This window comes from Mirounga leonina, unplaced genomic scaffold (assembly GCF_011800145.1).
Source record: "Mirounga leonina isolate KUSES-001 unplaced genomic scaffold, KU_Mleo_1.0 Mir_129, whole genome shotgun sequence".
Taxonomy (NCBI): domain Eukaryota; kingdom Metazoa; phylum Chordata; class Mammalia; order Carnivora; family Phocidae; genus Mirounga; species Mirounga leonina.
Window position 1 is genome coordinate 22,560,642 of NW_023270323.1, and position 14,686 is coordinate 22,575,327.

Sequence of the window (14,686 nt, forward strand, 5' to 3'; positions counted from 1 at the left end):
TTCCTTGTCTACAGGCTATTATATTCTGGTAGCTGTAACATTATTTGTATACACAGATAATTGTAGTATATTAATTCATTCTATAAGACACCTTTCTGGTACCATATTTGAGTGGAAATGAAACCCTTTCTTAGCGTCTAAAACTAGAAGAGAATAATCCACATCCCCATGATGCTCTTTATTGAAGGCTTTTAACTGATATGGTGTGAGAATGAATAATTTGGGGAATCAGACCTGAAAGCACATAACATGAAGACAGTGTTGCATTTACTTATGAATATATGAATACAATGATTTAAAATTTAATTAAATAATTATTTATTCAGCACATACTATGTGCCTATATCAACAAACTGGCAATTGATTAAATTGTCCACAGTCATTGTTAAAAATGGATTAACCATCCATTCTAGATCTTTAAAACGTTTTTAAAAAGATTTTATTTATTTTATTTTTAGAGAGAAAGAGAGAGAGAGCACCCGAGCAGGGAGAGGGGCAGAGGGAGAGAGAGGGAGAAAGAATCTCAAACAGGCTGTGTGCTGAGCACAGAGCCCAAAGAGGGGCTCAATCCCACGGCCCTGGGATCATGACATGAGCCGAAACCAAGAGTCAGACACTCAACTGATTGAGCCACCCAGGCGCCCCTAGATTTTTAAAACTTTTAATAAAATATGATCACAAACTTATTGTTGGGATATCTAAAGAACTCAAGAAAACACCTGAACACTTAAAAAAAAAAAAGGGAAGAAAAAAGTGAGATGGGAAATTAGTGGTGTATGGAATAAGAAACCAGTATTTAATATAATATTGATTACAAATACTTTGGAAGATGCAGCTTAGTGTATGAGTCAAATAGACTGCCAACTGAATGCCACAAATCAGCAACCACTAAGTCAACTACACATTTTGAACCAGAGGGGTTTCATCCACATGGAGGACTTGCTTCCAAGGGGAGAGCCGGAGGTACTGAACTAAGCAGGCTTGATTCATTCTTTCCAAATAAGTGATTTATCCTCCCAAGAGAATCATAAAATAGGGCAAGTAAAGACTAGAAATGTTATGCAAATTGAGCTAGTTCAATTTAAAAAGAACCATGGGGCTGGAAGTGTGTTCTTCCCATAGATATTTTTAAAATATTAAAAACGGTAGTAACAACCTACACATATAACAGGAGTCAAAGGGGGCACCTGGGTGGCTCAGTTGTTAAGCGTCTGCCTTTGGCTCAGGTCACGATCCCAGGGTCCTGGGATCGAGTCCCACATTGGGCTCCCGGCTCGGCAGGAAGCCTGCTTCTCCCTCTCCCACTCCCCCTGCTTGTGTTCCCTCTCTCGCTGTCTCTGTCTCTGTCAAATAAATAAATAAAATCTTTAAAAAAAAAAAACAGAGGTCAAAATCAGCATCATGCCTAATGATAGAACAATAGAAGAAATAGGCTAATAGGCTGAAATTGAGACAAAAATGTCTAGACCACATTATTATATAAGAACGACCAGACAATGCAATTAGACAAGGAAATGAAATGAGATAGTAATTAGAGCAAAAGAAGCAAAAGACTAGAAGCCCCACAGTTATATCAATATAAAACTTTTTAAGCAAATCCTGATACATTCCAACAATAAAACGCTATGTCTCACATCTCTCTACCTGTAGGGAAATATGTGAAAATATTCACTGAAATGGAACATACACCAAAACATATTTTTACATAAGGCACACAAGGTGCAGAACAGTATAAATGGTATTTCCCCACGTGTATCATAAAAGAATTGTGTGTGTGTATGTGCATATGTACATCATTCACATATGTATGCTGGTAAAGACTGTTTTTTCCAAGATATCCACACACAGAAAATTAGTAATCCTAATAGGCTCTTGGAAGGAGAAACAAAGATCTGTAGTAGGAGGGAGAGATTTGTTTTGTTTTGTTTTTTACTGTGTAACCCTTTTTCCCTGTTGAATTTTTATAATGTGCACATATTTTTCTTCAATAATTAAGTATAACCAGTTTACCTACTCGGTGTAAAGTTTAGCTTCTGAATGATGAACAGCATGTTCAGTAAAGTATTTATGGAATGATTATAAAAGTGGTTTGGAATTTAGATCTCTTTCTACCAGAGGAGTATTAAATTTTGAAAGGTTCAAGGAAGACTGGGCCAGTTTTTGGGCCAACTAAGTATTTTATGTATTTTAAGGCAATCACTTGTACAAATAATAAGAATTTTTATAGAGAATCAGATGAGTAAGCCACTTGTTATTTTGAACCTGATAAAATTTATAGGTTGAAGTCTTGTCAGTACCTCAGAATGTGACCTTATTTGGAGATAAGCTATTTAAAAAGGTAATAAGGTTCTTTCGGCCATCTTTCCATGCTGCCATAATGGTGCACGTGAATGACCCAGCAGATGTTCTCAAGAGCGTTAACACTCCTGAAAGGAGAGGCAAATGCCAGGTTCTTATTTGGCCATGCTCTGAAGTCATCGTCTAGTTTCTCACTGTGATGATGAAGCATGTTACACTGGCAAATTTGAAATCATTGATGATCACAGAGCTGGGAAAATTGTTGTGAACCTCATGGGAAGGTTAAACAAGTGTGGAGTGATCAGCCCCAGATTTGATGTACAACTGAAAGATCTAGAAAAATGGCAGAATAACCTGCTCCCACCCCGCCAGTTTGGTTTCACTGTACGACAACCTCAGCTGGCATCATGGACCATGAAGAAACAAGATGAAAACCCACAGGAGAGAAAATCCTGGGATTCTTTTTCTAAGGATGTAATACATATGTGCAAATAAAATGCCTCAGTGGGATAAATAAATAAATAAATAAATAGGTATATAAGGTTAAAATGGGGTCACTAGGGTAGGCCTAATCCACTAAGACTGGTGGTTTCATAAGAAAAGGAGATTAAGGGGCACCTGGGTGGCTCAGTTGTTAAGTGTCTGCCTTCGGCTCGGGTCATGGTCCCAGGGTCCTGGGATCGAGCTCCGCATCGGGCTCCCTGCTCAGCGGGAAGCCTGCTTCTCCCTCTCCCACACCCCTGCTTGTGTTCCCTCTCTTGCTGTCTCTCTCTCTGTCAAATAAATAAATAAAATCTTAAAAAAAAAAAAGGAAAAGAAAAGGAGATTAAGGACAGAGACACGGACAGAGGGAGGACCATGTGAACATACTCGGAAAACATGACCATCGACAAACCAAGGAGAGGGGCTTCAGAAGAAAACCCTGAGGACAACTTGATCTTGGGCTTCTAGCCTCCTGAACTGTAAGAAAAACAAATTTCTGTTGTTCAAGCCACTCAGTCTGTGGTACTTTGTTATGGCAGCCTCAGCAAAGTAATACTCAACCTAAGCTCAGTGATAGTGGCTGCAGGTGATAGGCAGCCATTGAAGAATCTCAAGTAGGAGAATGACCTTTTAAGATCTGCTCTTTAGAACAATGATTTTGCAGTGAATAAGATCGATTGGAAGGGATAGGTGGGGGTCTGGGAGACTAGTTAGAAAGTTACATCAATGGTGCAGTGAAAGCTGAGAGGCATAATTCAGGCATTTTCACAGAGAATCGAGAGGAACAATTACATACGAGACTTGTTAATGGGGTAGAAGTTACAGGACCCAGAGACCAGTTGGATGCAAAGCAGAGAGAGAGGTTCAGTCTGTGATGAAACCGATGTCCCTAGCTTAGGCAGATAAGTGAATTGTTTATATATATATTTTAAAGATTTTATTTATTTATTTGAGAGAGAGAGAGCACGAGTGGGGGAGGGGGGATGGGTAGAGGGAGAAGCAGACAACCCGCTGAGCTGGGAGACCAAAGCGGGCTGGATTCCCCAGGACCCTTGGATCATGACCTGAGCTGAAGGCAGACGCTTAACTGACTGAGCCACCCAGGCACCCCTAAGTGAATTGTTTATAAAGCAAAATAGAAAAACATAGGAGCAGTGGGCTCCCCATGTGAACTCTGGAAAGAGCTACGGTGGTGACTTTTTAACACCAACAGCAAGGAGAAACTCCAGGAGATAGGCATCAATCCAGATTAAGATCAAAGCAGTTGATGACCCAGTGAGGGAAGAAGGCTCATAGAGCTGGCAAGGGGTAGCAGTCAGGATGTTTGAGGCACCTGGAGAATTACCATGTCATGAAGAAATGCACCTCACCCAGAAACACACAGAAGGTCTCTTTGTGGAGGGAAGGCTCAGCATTCCACAGATTGGATGCAATCAGGGTGGAGCTGGCCGTGATCATTGAAGCAGAAGTAATGACAGGAAAGGGATGGAACAATCCCGGCACTATGCCTTGGCTCCGCCCCAAACAGGCTTTATAACCTTGGGCAAGTCAGTTGACTTCTCTTTCCTTTCACTAGCAAATCAGGGTAAAAATGAAGTGATTGTTATTATGACACATCATTAGCTAATTAATACTTAGAGGCCTCAGAAAAAGCCTCCTGGAGATGATTTATAAACTAAGAGCTGAAGAATGAGTAAAAAAGGAACCAGAAGAAACGGCGAGGAGGTGTGGGGTGAAAGATGTTCTAGTGACAGGAAGCAGCATCTGTAAGACCCTGAGCCCGAACAGAAAATGGTATTTTCAGAGAACCAAGAAGTGGTTTGATATATCTAGAGCATGGAGTTCTATCGGGACAAAGTGAGAAAACAGAAATTGCAAGCAGTTAAGTAATTTGTTCAAGGTCACATAACAAAGGTCTGATCTGTGAATTCAGCATGCCTGTACCAGGACTTGCATTTAAATTATTAATCCTAGGGGTGCCTGGGTGGCTCAGTCGGTTAAGCATCCAATTCCGGACTTCAGCTCAGGTCATGATCTCAGGGTCGTGGGATCGAGCCCCACGTCAAGCCCTGCATCAGGCTCCACGCTCAGCTGGGAGTCCGCTTGAGAACTCGCTCTCTCTTTCTCTTTCTCTCTCTGCCCCTCCCCCCGCATGGGCTCTTTCTCTCTCTCAGATAAATAAATAAGTCTTTAAACTATTAATCATATACAACCTCCCTATAGCACTATACAAAAAGAAGACCATTGCCAAGGGTGATACAGGCTTAATATTTCTTAATGTGTTTAGAAAGTTACAGAGTGAATACCTACTTAAGCTTAAATAGAAAAATTCAGGTGAGAATATTAGAACAAGGGTCATTAGGTATACAGAATTACACCACAAAAGCAAGTAAGCTAAACTTAGTCAAATAATTCAACCAACAGCCTACTAACCCTTGCTTCCACTCTAGTCCTCCAGAAAATAGAGAAACCATCTCAAAACGGATTTTGTGACTAACACAAGATTTTGATGATTAGTCTTCTATTGTAAACTTACCACTCACTAAATAGAAAATGAGCTCTAAAAAGTCACAGTACTTGCATTTATTTTAGAAACAAAATAAAACCCAGATCCAGATCACTCCAGTTTTATAATGGACTTGGCAGTTGGGTGATTGTGTTATGTACTATCCTGAGACTGGATGAACTGGTCTGTCTGTGCCTCTTCCGTGGAGCATTGATCCACAGAAGATTACACACATTGATTATAAGATCTTCTCTTAGCCCTCCATATTCTAATGTTCTGCTACACCGTGGTAAGTTTAGGAATTATTTTTGTTTGTCCTGCATGTGATTTGTTGGGATTTGTTGGGATTCCCGAATCTGATTCTTCTTGTCTGATGACCATGGAGGTGCATCACTCAGCTCTTCCTCCAGGAGCACCTGCTGGAGGAGCTCAGTCGATGTCTCAGGGTGGCAGCTGGCTTAACAGTGTACCTTTTATTGGTGGTGTCCCTGTCACAGTGTTGTTTTCCTACACTTCTCTGCTGGCCCCCCCCGCCTCCTCCCAAATGCATACTTGCACTTCAACCCTAGGCTGCCCTCATTTTCCCAGTTCTCCCCAGTGATTTGTCAACTGTGCTTGAAGTTGGACTTCCAGCAACACTTCTTATAGTTAAAGGATTTCCTCCCAAGGGGGAGGGGAAAAAAGGAAATTTTGCTCAAAATTCCTCATAGCTAAAATACCTATGCTTTGATCTGCGTAAGATAACTTAAGCCATTTTAATCACTTCCATGTTTAGTAGGGATAATTGTAACAGGACAGTCCACATTACATAAAAGGTATAGTCACGATTCATTCAAATCTATAGCACAGCTTTTATTTAAATATCAATCTACTTAAGAAGAAAAACTTTGCCTCAGGAAGTTTGGCATGTGGTGTACCTGTCTTCAATCTTTCTAATAATACATCCTCAGGAGTCAAGCAAATTAATTTTCCATCTTTCAATGCAACTCTGAAAGGAGACCACTTGGATTACTAAAAATGAGAGTACTACCTTTAAAAAAAATGGTTTATTTAAGATTCTAAAGTGACTTAATGTTATTTATTGGTTTAAAAAAACTACAAAATACACAAATTTCAAAATAAATTTGTCTCAGACATTACAGTAACCATATGTTTAGGATACAATGTTCTGTATGTACTACCACAATTTTCTACCATTGACTATGAATAATATCAGTTAAAAAGTAAGATAGAATCCTTTCAGCAATAAACCAATCAGAAAGCACTTGTTACTGTATATGTAATATGTACATAACACATGTAGCTCTATGTGCAAGGTTCTGTGTTTGGTGATTTGGACGTGGATCTCCCAAGCTGCCCCCATAGAATATCCTTCATATATTGGTTAGCAGTCTTTTTTGGTTTATTTTTGTTTGCTTGTTTGTTCTGCTTTCAGAATCTCACTAAAATCTCATTTATCACTGAGCAGGAGAGCCTGTGTTGTCTAAATCACAAGGAATGTGTTCTGTGTCCCTATTTAGGTTCCTATTTAAATTAATTCTGAAGTCTCCATGGCTGGTCACAGACCACGGGGCTCCACCTGCATCTCCAGAGTCCAGAAATTCGTTAAGTCCAGACATGACCGTCTCACCATAGTTTGAACTCAGAGTGGAAATTCCAGTATTCACTTCTTTTTTTTTTTTTTTGAAGATTTTATTTATTTGACAGAGAGAGACACAGCGAGAGAGGGAACACAAGCAGGGGGAGTGGGAGAGGGAGAAGCAGGCTTCCCGCCGAGTAGGGAGCCCAATGCGGGGCTCGATCCCAGGACCACGACCTGAGCCGAAGGCAGACGCTTAACGACTGAGCCACCCAGGCGCTCCTCCAGTATTCACTTCTGGTTTAAAAAAGAAACTCTTTAGAAATTATTAATAGGTGACTCCCTTGACCTCAGAAAGCTATAAAACATCTATGATAAGTATTATACTTAGTGGCGAGATGTTTAAGAGGTTTGTTGAGAGCTAAACAAGAGTACCTGCTATCATCACTTCTATTCAAGCTCCCACTGAAAATTTTAACCAGTTGCAGTAAGCCTAGAAAAAATAAATAAAAACATTTAATGAATGGGGGGAAAAACCCTGCCATTAGAAGCAGATGGCATCATGGCCTATGTGAAAGATGCAAACTAGTTAAAGTTATTTTAAAGATGCATCAATGACCCCTACCCAAGACAATTTATAAATTCAATGCATTTGCACTGGAAATTCCCTTACTGACAAGCTGATGATTGTAAGGTATATACAAATGAACTAAGAAGAGCTAAGATGCTCCTGAAGAAGAACAGTAATGCTGGGGAGCTTGTACTTCCAAGTTCTTGTCTTATCAAGAACTTTTATGGTGCTATCGTAGTTAAGCTGGTATGGCACTGGTGTAGATAAAAACATATTGAAGAAACAATGAGGAAAAAGACAGAGTCTAGAAACAAACCCGTTACATATATGTTATCTTGATTTATGGCAGAGACTGCAAGATGGTCTTTTCTATAAATATTGCTGGCACAATTTGTTATCCCTATGTGAAAAATAAAAAGTGAATTTCTACCTTACATTGTAGAGAAAAATCAATTCCGAGTTCTAAGGATAAAAGACAAACTATCCAATTTTTAGAAGGCAATACAGAATACTTCTATGATTTTGATAAGACTAGACATAAGAAAAAAGTTATAGTATAAAAATGTATTTTAAAAAACAACACAGATACAACTTTTTGACATATATGTAAATGACAAACGATTAGTATACAAAACATGTTTTTAAAAGCTTTTATGAAATAACAAATAGCAAAATAGAACAAATGGGCAAAAAAAAACTTCACATAGGGTCAAATACAAATGGCTCATATTCATGCAAAAAGATATTCGATCTCATTTGTAATAAGAGAAGGGCCTATTAAAACCACAGTAAGGTACCATTTTATTAGTCAACAATTTTAAACGTCTGCCAAAAACAAGTGTTGGCCAGTAGGGGGAGGAAGAGGACAATTCATAAATTGCTTGTAGGTGGGCTAAGTCAGTAATACCCTTTGGAAAATCGCATTGTTTGATGAAGTTGATGTGTATACGGCCGTCTTGGCCCTGAATTTCCCATCTCTGGTGATGAGGAGGTCTCTTCACTTACTGGGGCAGGGACGGTACGTTTCACGTGGGAGGATTTATTCCCTGCTTTGAGGGGGACAGAGGAGAGGCTGAGTGTCCTTGCATACGCTGTCTCCTAAGTAACTTTTATTTAAATAATCATATGCCAAAGTGGCACATTTAGGGGCAGCCTGCCCTTGGCTCCTTCAGGGTCATCAATATAACTTATGGAAGCATAAAATTAACTGTTTCATTCTGAATTTATTAGTATGATAATTAAATGTGAGATCTCAGATGAATATAATAATTTCATCTGCAGCCCAACATTAAAATAAACATCTGAGATTGACTGGCAGTCATATTACTACTATCATTCTTAATAAGAGAAGTACAAACAATTGTAGTCAGTATTTCAAGGTAATTAAATAGATTTTGTCCTGCCTATACATAGACTTCTTTGACACTTGACAATCTGTGTGTATGTCTGCTTCAATTTTAGTTATTTCACAGTTTTTATTTTGCTTAAAGTCAAAAAAAGTCTCTTTAGATCTAGTTTCTTTTTTATGAAATGCTCCAGTGGATAAAAGGAAAAAATAAAAAAAGTTTGTAAGATTTCAGTAAGCACCTTTGATTTCAGACCTCAGTGGATTCAGCACAATAATGTTCTTTATGCACTGCAATCTGGAGATTAATTTTTATTGCTTTCTCTTTCCCTGTTGAAGAATGAAAGGAGAAGGTTATCAGAGGGGTATTTATCAGTTATAAGTCAATAAGGAAGTATAATCTATTTTTCTAGTTTGTTTATTTGGGAGGGTTGGAGAGTACAGAGTGTAATAGATTTGTTAACAGAGATATAAACTTTTTGCTTTATTATTTTTTGGGAATGGAACTATGCAACCTTGAAAGATCTGTTAAAAAACAAACAAAAAAAACCCCACATGACCTCGCTTGGATTAAAACTCCAAATCAGTAAACCAAGACTTACTACCTTATCTAAATGCAGTTTCAACTGCATTCCCAGAGGAATGTAACCTTTAACCACTCAAAATGGAATCTCCTGGTCAATACTAGGAAATTTACTGATAGATGCCTTCCAGGACTCTTTGTCTAAACAATGCATTGCTTGCTAATATAGTCCTTCCTCCCTCCCTCCCTCCCTCCTTCCCTTCCTTCCTTCCTTTCTTCCTTCCTCCCTCCCTCCCCCTTTTTTTTTTTTTAATTTACTTATTTTTTTTTGATGTAGTGTTCTATGATTCATTGTTTGCGTATAACACCCAGTGCTCCTTTCAATACGTGCCCTCTTTAATACCCATCACCAGGCTAACCCATCCCTCCAGCCGCCTCCCCTCTTGAACCCTCAGTTTGTTTCTCAGAGTCCACAGTCTCTCATGGTTCCTCTCTCCCTCTGATTTCCCCCCCTTCATTTTTCCCTTCCTACTATCTTCTTTTTTTTTTTTTTTTAATATAATGTATTATTTGTTTCAGAGGTACAGGTCTGTGATTCATCTGTCTTACACAATTCACAGCACTCACCATAGCACATACCCTCCCCAATGTCTATCACCCAGCCACCCCATCCCTTCCACCCCCCACCACTCCAGCAACCCTCAATTTGTTTCCTGAGATTAAGAATTCCTCATATCAGTGAGATCATATGATACATGTCTTTGACTGACTTATTTCGCTTAGCATAATACCCTCTAGTTCCATCCACGTCATTGGAAATGGCAAGATTTTGTGGGGTTTTTTTGATGGCTGCATATATATATATATATATACCACATCTTCTTTATCCATTCATCTGTTGATGGACATCTTGGCTCTTTCCACAGGTTAGCTATTGTGGACATTGCTGCTATAAACATCGGGGTGCACGTACCCCTTCGGATCCCTACATTTGTATCTTTGGGGTAAATACACAGTAGTGCAATTGCTGGATCATATGGTAGTTCTATTTTCAACTTTTTGAGGAACCTCCATACTGTTTTCCAGAGTGGCTGCACCAGCTTGCATTCCCACCAACAGTGTAGGAGGATTCCCCTTTCTCTGCATCCTTGCCAACATTTGTCATTTTCTGACTTGCTAATTTTAGCCATTCTGACTGGTGTGAGGTGGTATCTCATTGAGGTTTTGATTTGGATTTCCCTGATGCCGAGCGATGTTGAGCGCTTTTTCATGTGTCTGTTGGCCATTTGGATGTCTTCTTTGGAAAAATGTCTGTTCATGTCTTCTGCCCATTTCTTGATTGGATTATTTGTTCTTTGGGTGTTGAGTTTGATAACCCTTCCTTCTTTTTTGTAATGCTCTCTCTCTACCTTTAAGAACCTTTTCTGTTGGGGGCACCTGGAAGGCTCAGTCAGTTGAGCTTCGGACTCTTCATTTCGGCTCAGGTCATGATCTCAGGGTTGTGAGATGGAGTGCTCTCTTCCTTTTCCTTTCTCTAAGATAGATAGATAAATAAATAAATAAATAATAAAATATTTTTTTAAAAGAAGAACCTTTTTTGTTGTCTTGCTCAGCGGAGCTCCCCTCTACTTGCTACATGGAATGCTGCTTGATTCAATAATCATTTAATGAAGCCAATTAGATCTTCAAATTTATTCAGTTGAATTTTGTTTTCTAGCAGATCCAATGCCATTTTCACCTAATGATGATTTAGAGAATATTGTCATGAGGAAGTCTGTGCATCTTTTTAAAAACCACATTTGCACAAAGCAGGAAATGAATATGCTTTCATGTATCTTTGCCTTTTATGTCTACTTGCCCAATCATATTTAAGGTCTTAATGGAATCTCCCGTCAGTTGATAAATTAATAATTCTTGTCCTGTGAAGAGCAGTATGTTAAGCCTCAAAGTTCTCAAAATTGAATTACTGACAGTGGCTTTATGAGCTCAAATTCTATTCATTGTTTTGTTAAATGGCTTAGTTATGTCATATTTAGCACATTATTTTCTGCATCAATAAATCAAATGCTTTAACTGAATTATACAGTTACTGATACAGTACCACTATATGCATACCCTAAATAATCAAGGGGAGGTGTCATTGAATTGTGTCTATAAAGATGGATAAAAACTCAGCATACAGGAAAAAAGCTGATAAATACTGTAGACAGAATCATGCTCCAAGAGGCACAGCTCTGTGACAGGGATGGCTTATGACGGAAAAATCTCCACATACAATAAGATAGAATGAGTTTATAACTTTCAGCTGATTGCTGGCTTCTTGGACTTTATACCAAATGAAAAGCCACCTCGGATGAATCAGAAACACTATTCGAATATAATCTTGAGTCTCAATTCTCTATGTCAAAGTAGTGGTGATTATATTGTGGGTTACTAGCGTTTGTAGTCACCATGATGGTAAGAAAATACGTACACAAATATAAGATAAAAAAATCTTTGAGGAATCAAAATAAAGGAGTAGTTTCTAACATGTAATTACAGTTTAGGATTTAATGGAATTAAAACTAGTTATTATGGGGAATGCCTGGGTGGCTCAGTTGGTTAAGAGTCTGCCTTCAGCTCAGGTGGTGATCCCAGGGTCCTGGGATTGAGTCCTGCATCGCATAGGGCTCCTTGTTCAGTGGGGAGCCTGCTTCTCCCTCTCCCTCTGCTGCTTCCCCCTGCTTATGCGCTCTCTCCCTCTCTCTGACAAATGAATAAATAAAAATTGAAAAAAAACACCTAGTTATTATGGAATTTGTCAAAGTCATTGTGGTTAGATTTTCAGGGAACTTTCCTTTCAAATATGGGTCTCTAATTTGAGAACTTTGACCCAATGCCAGATTGATAGTACATTTGCAATGAATTCTGGACTCTTAATATCCTAAGATAATCAAATTCTCGTGTTTTACCATTCCTTGTTTCATACTTAGATCTCTCTGACGGCACTGAGAAAGGTGGTGTGTGCCCCTGGGTGTTTTGTGGTCCAAAGAGCAAACTTCTCTGAATTCTAATTGGCTGCTACGGGTCCGGGTCTGTTTGATCTGTTCACAACTGCCCAGTTTCAGCCGCATTTTCTTTTCAGAGGACTGCTGAAAGTAAAAGGTACAACCCTAGTCACCTGTTGCTATCACTCTGAAGGCAGAGGATGAAATGTTTCCCCAGGAACACCATGCACACAGGGGAAGAGAAGGTCCCGGATGTGGGCTGGCCAACTTAATAAAGCACTACCACGAAGACTTCTGCCTCAGGCTCTGCTTTATGGAAACCTTTAGATAAAGCAGGACTCTTATCTTATAATTTTTCTGTTCTAGCAGAGAAACCATTACCCCACATTGGCATTTCTGGACCTCCATCTCTCGGATGGCTCACAGCCCGTCAGTTTCTGGAATTCTCTAGCGATATCTCAGAAGAACTCTCAAATAAGGAATCATGTTCACAGAGTGGGATCATTCATCATTCCTCTTCTTCTGCCCTGGCTTCTTTGCCCAGGAAACCTCAGGCACTGCTGCCCTTACTGTTTCCTGATGGCTTCCCAAAGTCAACGGTCACACTGCGTCTCAGTGTTCTAAGACTGATCTGAAGAAAGAACATCTTTCCTGCCCTCATCAACCTGTGACCATCCCCTCCCATACTCTGTCCTCTACTTCCTATCTTGATGCTCCCAATGGAAGGCTGTCTTGTACTCCAAATCTCAACTTCATGTGGACAATTTAATGTGATACCCTCTCTCGCCTTTTCAGTTCGCTCCAGGAAAGCATAGCTATGAGAGTGTCAACAGAGAAAAGGAGGCGAAACTGAAAAACAAAGGCCTTTTTTCTTAGAGTTTCGGAATTGCAGTTCCGGAGGGAGCACAGATTCCAGTGTAACCAGGAAAGTGTCGCACCTGAGCTGAGAGAGCAGAGATTTTATGAGAGGAAGAAGGTGGGGGGAGGGGCAGTCACATGATTCGAATTGGGGAGGAGGAGGAAAAAAGTCTTGACTGGTACTAACAGATTGAGCCATCTGTGTTTACACGTTGATCAAATATATCGGTGTTGTCTGATGAGACCACTCTTGGTATGCACTAATTAACTGCTCTCAGAAAGTCGGACTGGCAGTTTTATGGCCTGGCCGCCAACTGTCCTGCTGGTTTTACCAGCAACTGCTTGCAAAACAATCACCTTGACTGGCCCAGTTTAAAAGTTACTTTTGTCCAGTTCAAAAGTTCACTGGAAAGGAAAATGGAGCTTCGAAGCAGAGTTGCTCCTGTTCAGAAATTGTATACAGTCTCACAAGAGCAAGCCAGAGGACCAATGGTTAATGCAGAGCCAGACCCTCCTCTTGCTCTTCTGGTCATTCATGTCTTCCCTCCAGTTGTGTGACAAATATATTTGGGTTCACTTTGAAGCTTTCCAGTAGTAGCAGTCTGGAGAAAAAGACTTAAATCTCCTTTGGTTTAACTTAGGAACATTAACAGTAGTTGCATTTATTGACCATTAGTTAGTGTTGGTACCATTTTGGTTCCTCCCACAATCTCGAACTCCCCTTCTGCAATAAGTGTGTTTTGTTAGCCTAATAAAAAGTGCTTTGAACACTGAAATTCAGGTCTCTTGCGGAAGGCTGCATAATGGTTCCCCAACAATGTCCACATCTTCATCCCCAGAACCTATGCAATTTGTATTGTAACACAATACTTTTACCTTCATCGTAAAATAAACTTTGTTGATATGACTACATTCAGGATCTTGCAATGTGAAGATTATTCTGGATTTTCCTGGGTGGGTCTGATATAATCACAAAGATTCTTATAAAAGGGATGCAGGAGAAGTCAGAATCGGACAGAAGGGGAGGTGACAGAGCAGAAGGACAGGAAGAAAGAGATTGAGAAGACTATGCCGATTGCCAGGAAGTTGCGGGAAGATGGCCACGAGCTGTGAAAGGTTGATGGCCTCTGGAAGTTGGAAAGATCAAGGCCATGGAGTCTCTCCTGGGGTTTTCAGAAGGAACCAGCCCTGAGGCCACCTTGACTTTAGTCCAGTAGAATTAACTTCTGTCTTCTGACCTCCAGAACTGTAAGAGAATAAGTTTGTGTTGCCTTAAGCTACTAAAGTTGTGATAATTTGCTGCAACAGCAACAGAACACTGGTGCGCTGCTTCCCCCCTTCGGTCAGATTGCTCCCCCTCTTCTCCAGAAATTCAGGGGCCACCAGCAGCTCTTCGGCACGGCTTAGCAATTTACTCAAATTATAATGCTCCATTCTAGTAACAGCTACATAGAGGAGATTCTCTTCTTGTTCCCCTTTTATGAAAGGAGCAATGAGGTTTCGATGAATCAAGATTTGACCTCGAGCCACACAGAA

General features: G+C 39.9%; 1 pseudogene; it reads left to right on the plus strand.

Annotated features, from left to right (window-relative positions):
* The first annotated feature begins 2,374 nt into the window (after window positions 1-2,374).
* Window positions 2,375-2,768, plus strand: LOC118010208 (annotated as a pseudogene).
* The last annotated feature ends 11,918 nt before the right edge of the window (window positions 2,769-14,686 follow it).